This window comes from Molossus molossus, unplaced genomic scaffold (genome assembly GCF_014108415.1).
Source record: "Molossus molossus isolate mMolMol1 unplaced genomic scaffold, mMolMol1.p scaffold_m16_p_7, whole genome shotgun sequence".
Lineage (NCBI taxonomy): Eukaryota > Metazoa > Chordata > Mammalia > Chiroptera > Molossidae > Molossus > Molossus molossus.
Window position 1 is genome coordinate 78,307,946 of NW_023425401.1, and position 20,216 is coordinate 78,328,161.

Genomic DNA, 20,216 nt, shown 5'->3' on the forward strand with positions numbered 1-20,216 from the left:
ACCTTAATTCAGATAACCTGGCTACATTACCATAGTCCTTCAAAAACCAAGTCCTTGCTGCATGTTTTAGAAAATTGCCAAAATTAGGGATCCTTCCTAGGTCAAATTTCATTAAACTTCTTTTAATCATAATAAGAAAGTAATTTCAGGACCCCAAGAAACAAGTGCAGGCTCGTGTGGAGTCTTATCTGCCTAAACAGAACAGGAGCCCTGGCAGGCATGGCTCATTTGGTTTTAGAGAGGTAAGAGGGCTTCTCTCAACCCTATAGCAATGGCCATGGGCATGATCAGCAAGTACTTCCAAAGGAACAGGTATACTGTGAGTCCTGGGTGACATCCGGACACCATTCTCCTCCCCCAGGTTCTATAGATGGGTTTCCTGGTACCCTCCAATCACATGCTTTGCCTCATTTGTGACAGGTTTAATAGACACATCTAATCCCAATGTTTTTGCCTCATGTGAGGCACTAAGTAACAGATACCTTTAAAATATCTAATAGAAATAGCTAGTAAGCATGTTATTTGGACAAAGAGAAACTTGTCATAAGAATTTTGCATATATTGCATGACTCTTCTTTTCTGCAGTGTATATAATATGTCCTTTGGGGAGGAATCACCATTTCAGTGTGATTTCCTTAAGAATAATAGACACTGTCACACTTTATTAATCCCACTTGTTTCCCAGGAGGAAGGAAAGATTATTAATTACATGGCATGTATAGGAGGTCATTAGGCCCATAAAGTGGGTTGTATTTGAAGGCTCTGCCCCCAGAGCCTTCATATACACTTGCTTATTATTAATTTTTAAAACTTTATAAATACATAGATATCAAAAATTTTAGGCCAACAAAAGTGTACCATTTCTTAAGCTTTGCCTAGCCAAACTAATGCAAAGCTGGGTTATCCTGTATCTGCAGTGAAGCAGTCCCTTCTGAATATACAGTACCCCAGGGTTGTAGGATTTCCTACTTCCCTCTGCCCCAGGAACAGCTTTTCTCATTTTATTTGCCTTAATGCATTCTGATCCACAAAGCAGAAGACAGGAAAATAAAACACAAAACTAATATATGATTAGGTCATGTGGACAATAAAAAAAAGTTAATTGTAGTTCAGTGCAAGATACAGTAATTTAGGAGTATTAAGTGCCACTGGAAAGCAAATGAAGCAACCTGTCAGTCTGCCCAGGGTGTGGGACAGGCCAGAGTGAGAGAGGGCTGGCCAGTCATGGAAGCCTTCTAACATTAGGTTTGGACCTTATAAAATGAGTAAGAGTTTGCCATGCAAATATAAGGAGGAAGGCCATTCCCATCAAAGGAATAAACAATGCCAATAATATTGCCATTGTTGGCAAAGCTGCCAACACTGCCTTCTTTGCAGCTCTTCTTGGAGTAGAAGACACCTATGTTCTCCTTTGCTAGCTTGGAAAGAAAGGCAAAAAGCAAAACCAACACATAAAAGTACTTCCCAGGGCACACACCTTTCTAGGTCAAGTCTCATTTCCCAATTCTGGCAACAAAGTCAATATCCTTTTCTTATTGCCCATGAACTTAAACTCCACTGTCTCTTCAGGGTAGGAGTGGATGGAGAAGAGCAACTTGAAAGTTTATTCTAGAGTTTTGGACAATAATCCTCACTCACTCCTGTTCTTAACCTGCTCATAAGGGGATCTTCATTGAGCTAATAGCATCAGGATCTCTGTTCCACAGCTACTTTTCCAACAAAAGGCTTTATCCCACTTTCCCCAAAGAGGAACTCCTCTTTACCTGCCACAGTCTGCCATGGTCCTCCCTCCCTGACTCCAAGGCACCTGGTATCTTTTATATTTGACTCTCTATGGTCCAGATAATTCTAGAGCACTAGATTATATTAAAAGTAATAATAATAATGATTTCTTTCAACAGCATAAGAACCAAACAATGAATTTTCTTGAAATTTCTCATAGCTATCCTGAAATTTCTCCTATTTGGACACATTAAGACCACCATTTTGCACTAGTGATCACTATCAGGAAGTCCGGGGATAAAAAGACTCAAAATCAAAACAATTTCAAGTGATAAAAAAGTTCTGAGTAGAAAATGTAATGCTTTTAAGGGACTCTGTTTGAAAATTTGGTTCTAGCTTTAAAAAGATTTAAATCAGCCCTGGCCAGTTTGGCTCAGTGATTAGAGTGTTGGTCTGCAGACCAATGGGTCTCAGGTTCAATCCCCAGTCAAGGACACATACTTGGGTTGCAATTTCAATCCCCGACCCCAGTGGGGGTCCTGCAGGAGGCAAGCAATCGATGTATCTCTCTCGCATCAATCTTTCTATCTCTCTCTGCCCTTCCCTCCCCTCCCTCTCTTTTATTCAATCTAAAAATCAATAAAAACATATTCTTGGGTGAAGATTAACAAAACAAACAAAAAAAGATTAAATCAGGAAAGTAGAACCACTATGAGTGTTATAGGAGAAGGAATTTATGATAGGAATGAGTACTCACTTAGTTGTGGGAAGAGCTGGGAAGATAAACATCAGCAAAATGTGGTTGAAGGAGCAGAAAAGTCACACATGAGTCAGAATTTGCAGGGAACTATGGAAGCCAACATGTACTGCCACTGGCGTTGGACCACAAAGTATGTGGAAGGTTGTTGGCCATGGCTGCTACCTCTATGAATTGTCAGCAAAGTATCCAGTGGAGGCCTGGGGTCACTTTCAGTGGCCAAGGCCAGCATCAGGAAGGATGGAAGAGCAAGAACAAACTGAAACCCAACAACACCACTGGATCCAACAGTAATCTTCCAAACATAATGATTGCTGCTTCTCTTCTGCTTCCCAGAACTCACACAGCTTCCCTTTGGGCCAACTTCAACCTAGAATTACATGGAGAAGGAAAGTCTAAAAACCTACTTCTCATTGTTACCAAGTAGCCAATAGAATAATCCACATGGTGGTGTTTTGATGTAACTACCAGACTTGTCACAACTCATTGTGCAAGAACACATAAAATACTCCACCTCGAGTTTAACAAGTCCAACATAAACTCATCATTGTGCCTCACTTTCATTAAACAACAAAAAATAAATAAAACAAATCAAAAGCAATCTTTCTGAGTATAGCTCAATTTCTATTACCACTAAGTGGTCCTATATGTTCCACATCATTGGCATCGATCAAACTTTTCTCCCTGCCCTGCATCCTAGCAGTCCCTGCCTTACATCAAGCTTTCATCATTGCTTCCCTGAATTAAAGAATAGCCTTCCCTTTTGCCACCCTGCCTGCAATCTCACCCTGCTCCAAAACTTCCATTAAACCAGAGTGATCTTTCTAAAATGTGAAATTCGCCTGGCCAGTATGGCTCAATGAATTGAGTATCGTCCCATGGATGTTCTATTCTCAGTCAAGGCGCATGCTGAGTTGCACGCAGATCCCCGTCGGGGGCATACAGGAGGCAGTCAATCGATGTTTCTCTCCCTTCCTCCCTCTCTAAAAAATCAATGAAAACATTTAAAAATAAATAAATAAATAAAATGTAAAATTCCTATTATTTTTACTTAAAATATGTTAGTGACTTCTTATTATCTACCATACAGATTTTCTTTCTCGGTGTGATATGTAAGACCCCTCATATTCTGATCCTCACTTACTTTTTTAGCCATATTTCCTCCCCTACCCCCAAACACTGTGTCCCCAACTATTCTGAACTACTTAAAGATCCCTGAATATATAATTAGTTCAAGTCTGTGTTCATGCTCACTCTGTCAAGAATTCATTTTCTCACCTGTATCCCCCTGAAAATACAGTTGCCTGGCAAACACTCCTGCTCATTTGGTCAGATGTGGCTCAAATGTGGCCTCCCTTGCAGTGTCTTCCACGTTCCCTCATCTCCTCCCTCCCGATCACCACAATTAGTCCATGATACTCTCCTAACAGTAGTTAGCATTTACTACATCATTGTACCAGGTCTGATTTACATGTGAGTTTTCCATGTTAGACTATGAGCCCCTCAAGGTTAAGGACCACACCTCATCCATCTTTGTAGCCCAGACACTAACACTTCCCTGGCATATGGTAAGGACTCAATAAACATTTGGTTAAGAAATTAATTGATGGATTACAAGACCTAACATGTTTAAATATTTTATTCCATATTTATAACTGCTTCCATACAAATTATGATTCCCATAAAATATAGGTTCCTATTAATTTAAAAAACAGATTAATTTGAGGGTAGTCCAACAAATGTACATAGCCAAATATTGAAATTCACTAAAAATCTTGAAATGGCCCTAAATCATATGACCTCATTGATCATATTACTAAAATTATTTCTAAATCTCATTTCACTGGTACTGTTTAAACATGCTCTTGACCTTCCATCAGAATATAGAACAACAAAGGAAACATCTGGTTTTTCTTAACTTCGGGGTGACAAATCCATTTGTTAACAGTAGCAGTGGGAGAGCCAACAGTACTTGATAACAGCTCGAACATGGGAGCTTGGACCCAAACAGATGGCCCAGACACTTAAGGGAAAGCTTTAAAAAGATGTCTTTTTTAATTCAGGTTACACACTCCCATTAAATTCCTTCAACATAAGCACAAAAGTTTGCAGATGATTTTATTGGCTCTGACAGTCTATCTGGGGGTTAGTTTGCAATTGCCTCTTGGGGGCAGTTTGGTTGAATTTTGTTTTTCAAACTAAGTAAAGGCAGGGATGTTTATAATAGATCAGTGAACTGGAAATCCAAAGCAGTTTGCATCATTGTAGACTTTCTGAGCATGGCCCTTGACTGGTCAAAATTTGTCTGTGCTATTTTTTAATGTTATTTTTAAATTTTTCATTGGCAAATCACGGTTAATACAGAGTTATTGCCATTTCTTCTGTGTGTTTTGAACCCACAAAAATAATTATTATTTTTAGACTCTAACTAAGGTTGTTAAACAGTTGAAATCTGGCCAGTGTAGAAGTATTGGAACCATCTTTATTACACATTAGTATACATCAGTTATGTGTAATAGTTACAAAGATTCTAATCCAACCTTTCAAACATTTCATCATTTTTTCAATGCCACTAAGATCTATAAATTACCTCTTAAACTGTTAAACATTGTAGCCATTTCCAAATTGCCTATTTACTTTTGGACTCACCAAATAGATTATCTCTAAACTGATCATTAAATCAATCATTGGAAAGAAAAAATAATTGTATCATATTTGGACAATAGTGATAAGAATCACACTCTGGAGTACTTGCTTCCTAATACAATATCCCATTATATACAATACAATTAGCAAATTGTTTAATATATTTGCTTCAAAAGGACTGGTTTCAGTAAAATTTTGGTTGTTACTTAATTTTTTTATGTCATTCTCATCAGACAGTGAAACTGGTTTTATAGCTGAAATAACTGATCCACAAGGGTTAAGTGCCAAAGCACTCATCAAGTTAGTGATAAAAGTTAGAATTGCAGTAATTACACACACACACACACACACACACAGTTATATAAACATTTCTAAAGGGCTAACCATAAAGAAATACTTATCAATGAAAGAAACACATTTATTATTGTCAGTGAATTATTTCCCAAGATAGACTAATCCATTTGTATTAGTGCAAAACAGTTTAAATTAATAGATGGAATGGATATGCTAGTTGGGAAATAATGCTACACTATGTTGTATAAAAATGAAAGATTTTTCCCAAAATGCTTTTATAATTTACCACAAGGTAAAAGATAGAAAAAGAAAAGAAAAAAATGAGAGCAGAAAAGAGAAGAAAAAGAAATTAGCACAGCATCAGAGAGAGAAGTATCAATAGAGTAATTATGAGGGCATTGCCTTTATTTTTCATCTTCTGAGAAGACCCGCTCTTAGGACTCTGGACTCTCTGTCATCTGGGGCTTCCCTTTCTCTTTCACATCCCCCAAGTACCCAAAGGAGTTGTAAAAACAGAGACACTGGAGAAAGAGCATTCCAGTTCCTTTTCACATCAGGGGGGTCTTGGTCATTTGCACCTACAGCCCATCACCTAGGCCACCCTGACTGCCTGGGACCCTTGCTCCAACCTATTGACAACGTTGGTGGGGCCAGCACCTTTATTCTGCACTGTAATATTCAGTCCCTAAGGGTCAAACAAACAGAGGGTGGCTGTGTCTTAAATTACAGAGAAGAAAGGAAAAATGGGAGAAAGTCTTAAGTTCTGCTGCTCTGTGTTAAATGACTGCATCTTTCACCACAGGAGAAGGAACAGTTAACCAATATTGCAGTGAGAAGTGCAGTTCTGGAAAGAGACAAACTTAGGTCAGTTGTGTGAATTTGAATAAGTTACTTGATCTCTCTGAGCCTCATTTCCCTGGATGTAAACTAGAGGATGATACCTGTCCTAGAGTTTTGTTATAAGGACATAATTAGAACTCAAACACATGACTAATATATGGCAGACATTTAATAAATGGGAGCTAAATACATTGTACCTTTGCATGTTTTATAAGAGAGGCAATAAGCTGGACTTGAGCTCTGGCAGGTTTGGCTCAGCGGTTGGAGCGTCGGCCTGCGGTCCAGAGAGACCTGGGTTTGCTTCCCACTAAGGGCACGTACCTTGGTTGCAGTTTGTCTCCGGCCTTGGTTGGGTTGTGCGGGTGGCAACCACTCGATGTGTCCCTTTCACATCGATGTTTCTCTCTCTCTCTCTCTCCCACTCTATCTGAACAAAAAAATAGAAAAATGTCCTCGGGTGAGGATAATAAAATAAATAAATAAATAAATAAGCTGGACATGAAAATGGACCAAATCACTAACAAAATTGCTACATCTTGTTGGAGATAGCAATTTATTTTCAATTTCTCTGCCTCTCATCTCCTACTTTCTGATTAAAATCATGATAATTGTAGCTTCAAAAGCATAGCGGTCTTGTACTTGTCCTCAGTATTAATAAACCTAGTTATATTTTTAGGTAACTTAACATTGCATGTTTTATTTTTAGACAGCCCAGCCACAAGTAAATGACCAGTACAAATTTAACATATAAGCAGTTCAAATTGAAATTGTTCTGTTCTAACTCTTTGTAGCTGGCATTTCCATTCTTTAAGGCAAGGTGTCCTAAAGTATGATACCTATTCAATTAATTTTACAGAAAATTGCTACTGAGGCTATTATTTGTTTTGTTTTTTCATGCAAAATTTTCAGAATTTTCAATAGTTTAATATGGATAACGTATCTCTAAAAGATAAGAAGATTCCTACATCCCCAAAATGTATGTTCCCACAGAAATTATTTAAGGAGCCATCAAATAACTATTCTTCTTGCCCTTTTGTGGATACATTTCCCATAAGCACAATAATAGGGGCAACAGGATCAGAGAGTTAGGGAGAGGTGAGAAAGAGAATCTAAGAAAAAATACTCTAAGACAGATGTCACAAATTCTAATGCCTACAGGACAAAGTGACATCAAGATCAGAGGAAGGCTGGATGGATTACAAGAGAAGTTGGTAGGATGATGGCAAACTGAAGAACATATGTCTGTCTCCTGCAGCTCAAACTTAAAAAAAATATTCTGTGAGCCAGTGCATGTCTGTAGTCCCTACCTTCCACAGGATGCCAGCATAAAACCCCTGTTCTAAGAAGACTGCTTTCAATTTTGTTTCAAAAACAGCACCATGTGAATGAACTTATAGAGCACCTTCTAAGATCCAAATTTTAACGTGTTGAAGGGAAAGCAAAAATGATGGGGCTGGATGCTGCTCTTCCTCTATCCCTTGACCATAGCTACCATTAGGCCCATCTTAGGGTTAAGAGAGGAGTGCCTGTTTATAGTTTAGCGCTAAGTTATCCACAAGTATGTTGATAAAGATAGTGCATGCCTTTCAAGTACTTATATTTTACCAGACACTATTCCATGTGCTGTACTTATAGCTAGACCCTCATTTTATTCTCACAATAATCCTATCATTATCCTCATTTGACAGATAAGGCATAGAGAATTTAAGACACTGGCCTATAGTTATATAGCTAGGAAGCAGAAGAACTGGGATTAAGTCCAGGCTATCTGGCTCTAAAATCCACACTCTTAACTACTATCTAAACTCAGTCTTGGAGTTGTCTAGCCCCCCTTTGATGGATATATCAATTTTGAATACTTTTAGCCACAGGAAACAGAAACACTGGTTAACAGTGTCTAGAACAAGTATTTTTCCACAAAACAAGAAATCTGGAAGCAGGAGTCTACTGTCATTGGTGCTGTAGCTCAGCAATGTCAGAGCCAACTTCTTTTTTTCATAGTCGCATGATGGCTAGCTCTCTGCTAGGCATGACATATGAAATCAAGAAAGCAAGAAGTAGGGGTGGCACCAGCATATTAGATCCCTTTAATCAGGAAACTAAACTCCTTCACAGAAGTCCCAACAACCTTCAGCTTAACCTCATTGCCAGAATGATATCACATGGCCATGTTTGCCTGCAAAGGAGTCTGGGAAAGCAAGCATTTTTTTCCTTTTACAGCCCCAAGAGTGGAAGCAGGCAAGGGAATATTTGATTGGAAACAGGTGTTGGCTAGCCAACCACAGGAGTTTGCTTTAGTTAGGAAAATACCAATAGAACTTCATCATACAGTGTATCACCCATGCAATGAACCCAAGAAAAGTTAAACAACAAATATTGAAGTTTGCCACAAAACCAAAACTGAATTATAGAACTCCTATTGCCTTTTTAAAGTATCTGCTTCTATCCAATTTCAAATATGTGAAATTACTTCTACTCCTTTTTCTATTTAGGTGGTGTTTAAAAATAAATTATTTTATTTTCACACACAGGTATAGTTTTAGTTGAGCTAGTTTTAGTTTTGTTATTTTATAAAATGTTACCTCATTTATAATTAATAAATCAATGTGACAATTTTTAATTGTTTTAAAATTGAATTGAAATTTGTCAATAATTAGAAACTAGGAAGCTTCAATGCTGAAAATATATAACATGTTACTTGAATTTATACTCTATTTTATTTTCCAATTTGCATAGGCTTTTCTGGGTCTTTCCACCATTTTAATTGTACATTTTTTCTTTTATATTTTTATCATGGCACACAAACTCAGAAAACCTTTTAAGGTAACTACATAATGCAATCTAAAATTCAGTTAACATACTGCTATGGAAACTAAGAAACAGAAACAGCACTCTAGTTATTTCTTTAGACAAGTATGCTTAATTGTGTGTGTGTGAGAGAGAGAGAGAGAGAGAGGAGAGAAGAGAGAGGAGGGAGGGAGGGAGAGAGGGAGGGAGAGAGAGGGAGAGAGAGAGAGTGCATTAGTTTACTTACCTTTTATTGAAAATTGGTAATTAGCCCTGGCTGGTTTGACTCAGCAGTGAGCACAGACCAAAGAGCCCCGGGTTCAGTTCCCACTAAGGGCACGTGCCTCGGTTGCAGTTTGTCCCTGGCCCCTGTTGGGGTTGTGTGGGTGGCAACCACTCAGTGTGTGTCTCTCATATCGATTTCCTTCTCTCTTCCTCTTTCCCTCCCACTCTATCTGGAGATAAATGCAAAAATGTCCTTGGGTGAGGATTAAAAAAATAATAATAAAATTGGTAATGAACCCCAAATCTGTAATTGACCTGTCCATAAATAGGCCCAGCACCCTCCAGCCATTAAATTAGAATTTTAATATGAACCACAGTCATTGTTAAATTATGCCATATGATATGAAGAAATCTTTGGTAGGAATGTGTTGTTTATTTAGTCTTGCCAGGCTGCTGCCTCTTGGCATGGTGTGAAGAACATCTCACTGGAATTTGAGAGCTGGGTTCTAACTTCTCTGATCTTACTAACAGCTGTGTGACCCTCTCAGGACTCTTAGGCACTGTTTTCTCATTTGCAAAATGCTTAAACGAAGGGCTCTACTATTATGTAGGGAACTTTACTTTTCCATAACATTGAGGAATCATAAGGTATTCTTTTGTTTTTAATCCTCACCGGAGGACATTTTCCCATTTTTGTTCAGATAGAATGGGAGGGGAGAGAGAGAGAGAGAGACATTGATGTGAAAGGGATACATCGAGTGGCTGCCTCCTGCACAATCCCTACCGGGGGTGGAGGGGGGGGGGGTGAGGGGTGGACAGGGATAAACTGCAACCGAGGTACATGCCCTTAGCAGGAACTGAACCTGGGTCTCTCTGGACCGCGGGCCAACACTCTAACCGCTGAGCCAAACCGGCCAGGGCAAGGTAATCACTTTTGAGGACTGAAAATGCTCTGTGTAGAGTCCCTGGTAAAGTGTCTGGCACACAGTAAGCTCTCAGGAAAATGCTAACTATTCTTACTATATTTTTCTATTTTTTAATCTGTAGTAAATAATTCCCAAATCTGCATAGTAAATTGCCCCTTAACTGTCAAAATGTAACAGATGCTATTATCTGAGCAAGCCCTTAGGAGAGTGGAAAGGAGAATGCTAAGTCCTAACAGGAAATGCTGTTCCTCAGATCCCATTACCTGTGTTTATTTTCTCTTGAAAGTTAATGTCATTTTTTTTAGAGAGAGAGGGGGAAACATGATGAGAGAGAGACACATTGATTGGTTACCTCCAGCATGAGCCCTGATGGGGGCAAGGGATGGAACCCACAACCCAGGTATGTGCCCTTGACTAGGAATGGAATCTGGTGACCCTGGAGGTGTGGGGGTGCAGGCAATGCTCCAACCACTGAACCACACCAGCCAGAGCTAATGTCAATTTTTATATTCAGAGATGTGGGATATAAAAAGTTATCCTAACACAATTAGTCCTAATACAAGTAAACAAATCCTCAAATTCCTTTTTTAAATCATAAGATTTCAACATTCAAGAATTAAACTTTTGTTCTCTTTTGCTTGTTCATTGATGTTTGCCTCGTTTAATCAGCCTGTTTCCTGCTATGGAGAAAAAAAGAAAAAACACGTTAAAGAAACTGGGGTTTCCTCAGGGTTAAACTACTGTGTTGTTCTTTCTTCCAGAAATCCGAATTATAGTAGGGGATAATCGCTGCATAATGAAATCTTTGTACTATCTGATCTGTCCATCCACTCCTACCTCTCTCTCTCTGACAATGAATTTCTTGTTTATATGGTGCCTAAATCTTTCTCTTCCTCGGGTCAGGACCTAGCGAGTAAATAAATAAATAAATAAATAAATAAATAAATAAATAAAATAAACAATTTTCAAGAGAAAATAAACACTCACAGGTAATGGGATCTGAGGAACAGCATTTCCTGTTAGGACTTAGCATTCTCCTTTCCACTCTCCTAAGGGCTTGCTCAGATAATAGCATCTGTTACATTTTGACAGTTAAGGGACAATTTACTATGCAGATTTGGGAATTATTTACTACAGATTGAAAAATAGAAAAATATAGTAAGAATAGTTAGCATTTTCCTGAGAGCTTACTGTGTGCCAGACACTTTACCAGGGACTCTACACAGAGCATTTTAGTCCTCAAAAAGTGATTACCTCATGATTCCTCAATTTTATAGAAAAGTTCCCTACATTTAGAGTAGAGCCCTGCAGTGTGTGCGCGCGTAGGTGCCCCGAGTGTGCGCGCCGTGAGCTCGCGCGCCCGGAGACGCTTGCCAAGCGAGCGCCAGAAGGGGGAGACTCGGCCCCGCTTATCTTCCGCGGGGCTACCTTCAAACTGCCCCAGCTGGGGGAGGAGAGATCGCAAAGCCTGGGCGAGAGAACTCCACCTAAAGTTTCACCTTGCCGTGGGCGGGGGAAGGGTAGGAGGAAACGCGACCCCCACGGGGTCAGGCGCGGCACTGGGAAGGCAGGAAGGGCGGGAGCCGATTTCCCCCTCTGGGTGGTGCCAGTCAGCACCTTCTCGGTCCTTGGACCCGCAGACGAGGAGGACGGACAGCAGGCCAGACAGACGAACACGTGCTGGGACGGGCGGGAGGCCGAGCTCCTGGGTCGGGTCGCGGGACCGTGCCTCCTGTCTGGACGCGCCCGGGCCGTCCTGGGCCGCGCGCGCCGATACCCGGCTGAGTCACGGGCCGGTCAGCGCGCGAGTGTGAACCGGAGGAGGGAGCGCCGCCGCCGGTGGACCGGACGCTCGCTGGGCCCGGCCACAGGTGACCCGAGGCCCTTGTCCAGTACTTTGTAACCAGATGCAGAGCCCAGCGGGGCGCACGAGCCAAATACAGGACAGCTGACTTGCTTAGAGGAGGCGCGGAGAGCGCGGGTGGTCCCTGCGCGACTGACTTCTCTGCCGCTGGTTCCTGGGCACCACAAGGTAAAACTACAACCCCTTTCATATCCCGCACCCCACCCCTTTCCTCAGTGCTCCTGTCTCTTTGTTCCCTAAGGGACTTGACTGCTATTCCTTAAGGCAAGACCAGAGAGGTAAGCGAGAGTTTAGGGGCATCAGAAACTCAAGGGATGTGGTCTGGAGGGAGGTCGAAACTAGAATGGGGCTTTTCATTTGAGGGGTTCACTTCCGACGGCCACCTGTATGACTCAGGAGAAAGAGGCGCTAGGGTAGGGAGTATGTATGTCTGTTTATGGCCAGGCAAGTTTCAAGGCTGTGATCTGACTCAGACTTTATAAAAGGGATCCAGTCACCCTGTCCACGGTGATACAACTGACAAAGTTCGAACCCAGAGGTTTCCTTGTTCCCAGCGCTGCATTTTCTGTATTACGAGGAGGTCTTTCCAAGGGACAGATGTTTCTGTTGAAGGGATGAATGCTGCTCTTCTGGCAAATGCACAGGACTTGTGATCCATCATTTTCATTTGTATCTTACTTAGCTCTTTGCTGGAGCGCTGTGGAGGGCATCTATCTTATTAGGTAAAACAGATTATATCCAGAGGTCGGATAGTCTGGCTAGTACTGATCCAATAATTAAGGCATAAATGAAAGTATTTTCACTGACTATTACCAGTGCAGAATGTACAATAGAGTACGATTTTCCATTTAATAGCTTTTGTATTTCAAAAGAGCCATTTACAAATTTGGGAGTTGAAGGGGGTTCCAGTGGCCCAATGTAGTTTACCGTATCACAGTTTTGTGTTCAAATGAGCCCTAGGTAGAATGAAATATTGTCAGCTCTCCTAGCCAAAATAATCAGAATACTTTAAGTGCCACGTTAAGATGGTTAATGAACATGAGAGGGTTGGAAAAAATGACACTGGAGAGAGTATAGACTATCTGGACCCTCTCCTGAACTTTAAGAAGACTGTTCACATTTTGTCGAGTTGGTTGGAGGTTTATTCTGTTGTTTCCATCAACCAGACACATGCACATTGCCATGCAAATGGATTCAGGAAAACATTATTTTCCTTTACAGCCAAACTGTTATAGCTGATTAATGACATTTTTCTGCATGAAGATGATCTGAAAGTAATGTACATCATGTTTCTCTGTGCTGTTGGAACATAAATTGTGCTTTTATGTAAACTGTAAGTGTTGCTTAGATTATTTACAAGTACATAGCTTTCTTTTCTAGCTCTACGTGTATTGGGCTTTGTTTTAACATGTAAACTTCTACAATGGAACAGAAATGAGGTGGTTTGGTTCCAGTCATAGACTGCAAGTCTATGGTGTATTTAGTGTTCACTCTTTTTTCAACTCCTGCATAACACAGGTAAAATTTACATCACTCATAAGAAATTTTTGTAGTACCAATAATGTCTGATTGCCTATATAATATTCTGTTGTTTTAAAAATTCTTTTTGAGTTTCACAGTTAACAGTGGATATCTATAGTTATTAATCTAAAAATATTTTTATTTTAATCTAATAGAATTTATGGCATGTAAAAGGTGTTCTGCTGACTACTGCTTTTTCAAAGATTGCTTTATTCTTTATACATCACAAATAGTGGTTTACATTAGACATGCACTCTGTGCCTTCAAAATTAGTGGATGAAGTTTATCTGAATAATAAAGATGCACAAGATTAGCCACAGCAAGTCAGTATGAAAGCTCATAACTGGTATTGTCATGACTTTTAAACCTACAATAAAAGAAAAATGATACTTTTCCAAGCAGGAAAAATACCCATCTTACAAATTCATTTTAAGACTATATAAGCACTATAATCTTAAATTTTTAAAATTTGTTTTAATGAGGATTAAACTAAGAAATACACTTTAGAGATGAATTTCCTCAGCTGTTAGTATTTTCTAAGTCCAAAATAGCATTAGTCTAATTTTCCTTTCACAAATCTACAATAACCTCAAATAAACTTTTTCTCAAATATGGCCATCGCAAGATAAAGTGAATAACTTAAAAAGGCTAACATCCTCTCAGGACACACACCTTTCTTTCTCTAGGTGGCTGCACCAATGCCTATGGTGACACACCTATGATGAGTACATAGCTCCCTACACCTTCAGAGCACCTCCTATGTCTGCCCCTTTCCTTATCCCTTTCCCTTGGTTTGAATTGCTTCCAAGCCCTTGTGTGCCCCATTTCTCTCATTAGGTTTAATGCTTCTCACCAGAACCATCTATGTTTTCTTTTTCCCATCATCCCGAATGTTTTCCTTGGGCTTTGTTCATGTGATACCAAATTTCCTAATTGTTCCGCCTTACGGGGAGAAAATATGCGGAAACTAAATTCCAGGGAGTTCACCTCACTGGTGTATGTTGAAACTGTTGTCTTTGACTCTAGCCCTCAGGACATAATTTCTTCATGGGCTTTGCTTCAGTGCAAAATAAATAGTTACCTCTTAGTAAGTAATAAATGATAGATATACTGACTAATGTCAATTCAGCACCACTTTGATTTAGCAAGCACAGTGCCTGCCAGGCCCACATTTCCCTCACCAAAAATAACTAAGAACTGTATGTAGAATGTCATATGTGTTTGGTACTAAGAGAACAATTTTTTAAAGGAAGAAATTAAATCTCTGCCCTGGAGGAGTTTACAATCTAGGTATACAGATAAATAACACACATATAAAATGAAACCAAGATCCATAACTATTAATGGGATATCACACGAAAATTAAGTAGAATTTTATTTTTCAATCAAAAGATTGGAACTTAAAGACTCACTAAAATGTTTAAGGTGCTTCTGAGAATATCATCTTTCTGGTAATACAACAACCTTATAATATAGGCACTATCTTATATGTTATATGTTATAGACAACAAAACTGTGTGCAAGTGCCTAGCTCCCATGCTGTCTCAACAGCATCATACAGCGCCTGCCACATCATCAATGAAATTTAACTATTTGAAGCATTTCCACTGAGAAACAGATTGGGATCCTTAGGTTAGTGATAAATGATGAATATATATTTCTAGTCACTAGATTTTTTCCTTGCTTTCTCTTTCTCCAGTTATTTTTCTTACTTTCTCTTTTTGTAGTAAAGCATACCAAGAAAAGGTTCATATGTGTGGGGCATTCTCCTATTATCAGATTAAGAGTTGTGAATAATTCTGTAATTTACCCTCTATCAGAAAACCCAATCTCAGATACCTCTTCAGCTGTGTTTAACAGTAAGTATATTCTCCTTGGGATTTGTTTCAATAAAAACACTCAGTAAAATCTGACTACTTTGCTTTTCAAGGGACAAAATGGAAAAAAACTATTTTTATAAGCTATAAAAGGTAATTAAGAGAAAAATCATACATCTGACATTTGTAGCAGGAGATATAAACACAGTGCAACTTAAAAAAAAACCAGTTAACTGGCTAATCACATTCTCAGGTATACATATTTCTTCTGTGATTGTATGAATTTCTGCAAGTATGTTTATGGAGGACCCTCCTATTGTTTTCAATTTCTGTAATAGCTATAGGACCCATAGAAATTATATAAGAGCTTATGAACCATATAAGTTATATAATGGTCCATAGGATTTGAAAATGTATTTTTCCAAATATAACAAAGGATTATTATAAAATGTGTTCAGAGAGTCACAGGTTCTAGTGAAAACTAATTTCTGTACTCCAAGAATGTGATTGAGGATTTAATCATTCTGGATTTTGTTGTGCACCTACTAGGCATAACTCTAAATAGTGGCAATGGAGCAGAGAATAAAATTTAAAAAAAGTCTCTGACCTCATGATGCTCTGTTCTATATTTAGGAAGGCACACAGTAAATAAAATACATAAATAAAATGTGTTGTATATGAGATGGTGATAAGGTCTATAAGGAAGCATGAAGTGGTAAAGTGGAGTAGGTACTGTCAGGGATAAGAGGAGATCAGGTAGTGATTGAAAAATTTAGTATTGGAGTCAGAGAAGGCCTCACTTCAAGGGTGGCCTTTGAGCTAGAACCCAAAGGAGGTGAGAAAACGACCTATGTGGATATCTGGAGTAGGTCTTCTACTTTGCATTCCTCAGGAGTGCCATTCTCATTTTGTTTTCTCTGGAAGTATATAGTCCATAGCCTGTATAGCTATACATGGAGCCTCTGTTTTTTTATGGGAAGTACCTGGACAGTGCCTAGCATAATTCACTACAGTCTCAAAAATGAAGATGAAGTTATGACCCACATCCCTTGTTTTATGGGGTATGGAAGAGAACCCATGGTATTTTCCTCCATTAGTCTGGTCCTATCCTTGTACCCCATCCTTGATCAGGAATATTGCTTCATTTGGACAATTTTCCTTCTTATTTCCTACACTGTGTGCCTGGCCCAAGGATATTTGTTGAGAGCAAAACTCATAGCTTTTGTCATGGATCCCTTAAATAGTATAAAACTGGAGACAACAAGGGAGGCAATTTTTTTGGTATACAGCTTTTGTCTGCTGTGTACTTCTTTCTTTCCTTTTTTCTCTTGCCTTCCTTACCCCTTCCCATTGTTAAACCACTGTGTTGGATTTTCATCATCTTTTCTTCCTTCTTCCTTATGCCCTGTCTATATCCTGTATCAAGATTTGCAAAAAGGTAACCTAAATGAGTAAAACTAACCATTTCACTAGGGACGACAGCCTGCTCAAAGAAAGCCCTAAGAGGAGGCAGCCACTGCTTGGCATCATCAGAGTTGCCATGAGGCCCAGTGTGTGATGTGCGCCCATGTGGTGCTGTCTTTCAAATGTTCAGGAGAAGCTAGAAATCTCTCAGTATTTAAATGTTAACTCAGCATGTTTAAAACTGTGCAACCAGAGAGACAAAATGTCTGTGGGCCAACTTTGTCTTCTGGTGGCACTGTTTGCAATCTTGACTATGACTATACCTGCCAGGTGATCCCCAGTGTGACCTTCAGGTGCTGTGTGACCTTCAGCAGCATACTTGGCCAAAGTGCCCCAGGACCACTTCTGCAAAGTGTTTTATCTTCTAGAGTTCTCAGATTTTTTCCCTTTCTGGAATATTAGTTTAGTAATTTAAAAAAGAGAAAAATATTTTATAATTTGTATATTGTCACATACTTATTTTCTAAACTCATCAGCCCACACACTTTCTATCAAACTATATATATTTCTAAAGTAGAGGGCAGTCTAGCGATTTCATTCTTAAACTAAAGCAATCATTTTTGAAACTTAATTTATCATAACTTTATTTGTACATTTCACATTTCATTTCAAGTTCTTATTTAGAGTAAACCCTCTCTTTAGAATATTGGCACTTTCTTTTTTTGTTTTGTTTGTTTTGTTTAGATCTGCCTGAAGTTCCCCAGTTGTTGCTCCTCTACCATTGAAATTCAAAACCTGCACTGTGTTGATTTCACGGGCCTTTAAAAGCCATGAGATTAGTGTTGCAATCTATTTTTCCAAAGGAATAAAAGCTCACAGGTTGTGCACTAACTTGTTTTCTTTAGTCCTGAGAACTGGGTGAAATACCCAGGCTAATAATGGCCTTCTGGAAGATTATGTACTGTATTTCTTCCTACTATTTTAAAGCAAATATAATAATATATCATGAAACGGTGCACAAATTAAGATCAGTGGCCTTTTCCTGTTTTGAAATGATCTTTTTTTTGATAGTTGGAAGTCTGAGACAGCACCTAGAATCTCAGGTCCAATTTTAAATTTGTATGTTAAAAATAATAATAATAATTGATTTGAGGAATTAAAAAGTACTTCAGTTGTTCAGTGAGACCAGGGGATGGTTTTGGTTTTTATATTTTATTTAATATTAAGAACAGCATTCAAAGCTGGAGACCTTTGAAATAATGTAGTTTTCATAAGTCAGAGAAAGAGAGAGGTGGAGTAAATTTGGTTAACAGAAGGCAAGTTGCCTCCTTTTGAGGCCTAATCATGTGTGAAAGGAAAACTCAACCAAGTTTTGGATCCATAAGACAACTCTATCTTTAAAAATAAATTTTGGTTTTGTTTAAGACTAACGTATTTAGACCAACATTTTAGTTCTTAAAAAGTAAACCTAGGGGTCTTTTAAAAGAAATTTAATCCATGTGTTTTTTAATTCACTAAATCCTAAATTATTACCTATAAACTGTATGTCTCTCTAAGCTCTTTGATGTCTAAGAAATCTTTGAAACCATGTAAGGCCCCTTTTGTTCCAGAAAAACAGGAAGTTTGTTTCTACTAAGTCTCTAAACAGCATCTTCAAAAATCTGAAATCTAAAATTCTGCAACCGGGACAGAATGGATGTTTGAATGGGTACTAATGTATTTTTCTACTGCAATGTAAAAATATACGTATTTTTAAAGACCAGTGCTGTTCCATTATAATCCTTACTAGCCCCAAGGACATTATTTTGGCACAACTCCTCTTTCTTTTGTAATATAAAATAAAGTCCAAATATTTATTATTACTATATTTATAGTAGGTAAATATGTTGTTCAAAGTAAATGAATGAAATGTTCTTCTGCCCAGAATGTTCCATGTTCCAGCTAATATCAGTCTTTCTGTTCAATATCAATATCCAATTGTCATGTCTTGGAATGAGATCTGTTCTGAACCAGTGACCTGGTTCAACAAATTTTTTAAATAAGCCATCTAACAAAATGTATGACATTTATTGAAATTTATTCTGTACCATGAAGGAACTGCCTTTGCAAAGAGTGCTGAAAATAGGAAGGAATTCTAGGCTAATTTGATTAAGTATTCAATTTAATCATATGCTTTCTGAAAATTGATTTTCCCCCTTTTACAATTCCTGCTACCTTCCTCCCACCTTGACATGCTTATTGACTGAAAACGATGCACAGAAGAGGGCAGGCCATTTGTATTTATAAGCAAAAGCAACAAGTTCAAACAGACTTAGAAAACATAAAGCTTTAATCATAAGTTGTCATAAGGGACACTCAACAATAATAGTGGTGTTGGGGCTTGCTCCAAATTACATGGATGACACATCTTTGAACTCTATTGTGTGCAGAACACCTTCTTACTCTAGGTATATTTCCTGTTTGTGAGTTTGTGCTTTCTGGTAACTAGACTTCCCATGTGGACTCAGCCCAAATATATAATTCTATATACAGTTGAAATATACATGACTAGAGTATTAAAGCTTTGGAAACAGCAACACCTTCTCTCTAAAAGAAAGAACGTAGAATTTAGAGGGTGTAGTACTGAAACATGGACATTGAGATCTTTTACTATGTTGTGAATTTCTAACAACTTATCACAGTTAGTCCCCAGAAAACTTTCCCTGATCTCAAGTGTCTTGTTTCTGTGTGATATTTGGGTGCCAGAATTTGGCAGTTTCTTATATCTTGGTGGGGAAATAAAGGAAAAATGTGTTATTATGGTCTTGAAATGGAGATTCTTCTGGGTGAACATGAAGGTTTGCCAAATACATATATCACCGGTAAAGCTTGTTTTGAAATTTAATTGTAGATAGCACTGTATAAGGAGTGACTTATATATATAGTTTTGACATGTTTAATTTTTGTTTCAATGGTTAATCAGAGGATCAATTATAATTATATAGGGTGTCCCTAAAAAATATATACACAAAAAGTATAATTATAAAACAAGAATGTATTAAAACACATTTCATTTTCAACATGTAATAGTATCTACTGACACCCTGTTTACATTTTTTGGGGACACCTTGTATATTAATGTGTTTGTACACATTTATAATTAGATGATTTTAAATTTGATTAAAAGGTCTCAATTTGGTAAATTAGCAGTCAAATGCCTCTATATTTATACATCTGGGAAAATGTAGTTTAAGAAAATTTTTGTCATAAATTCTCATGCCACAGATATAGAAAATAAATAATGAAGGGGAAGACCTGGAGGTCTTTTAGGGGTATTGGATCTTTTAGATTAAGGGAGGAGAGAGGTAGCTGGATACACTAGGGTCATGGGCTTGAGTGCATTGCAAGGCATGAATAGAGTGTCCCACTAGGAA

At 38.4% G+C, this 20,216-nt stretch overlaps 1 protein-coding gene across 1 annotated transcript in view; it reads left to right on the top strand.

Annotated features, from left to right (window-relative positions):
* The first annotated feature begins 12,078 nt into the window (after nt 1-12,078).
* MET (MET proto-oncogene, receptor tyrosine kinase) overlaps nt 12,079-20,216 on the top strand; it is a 220,287-nt gene continuing 212,149 nt past the window's right edge. The window contains exon 1 of the mRNA XM_036246654.1: nt 12,079-12,229. The gene's annotated coding sequence lies outside the window, so the exon portion shown is untranslated. The remainder of the gene's footprint in view (nt 12,230-20,216) is intronic.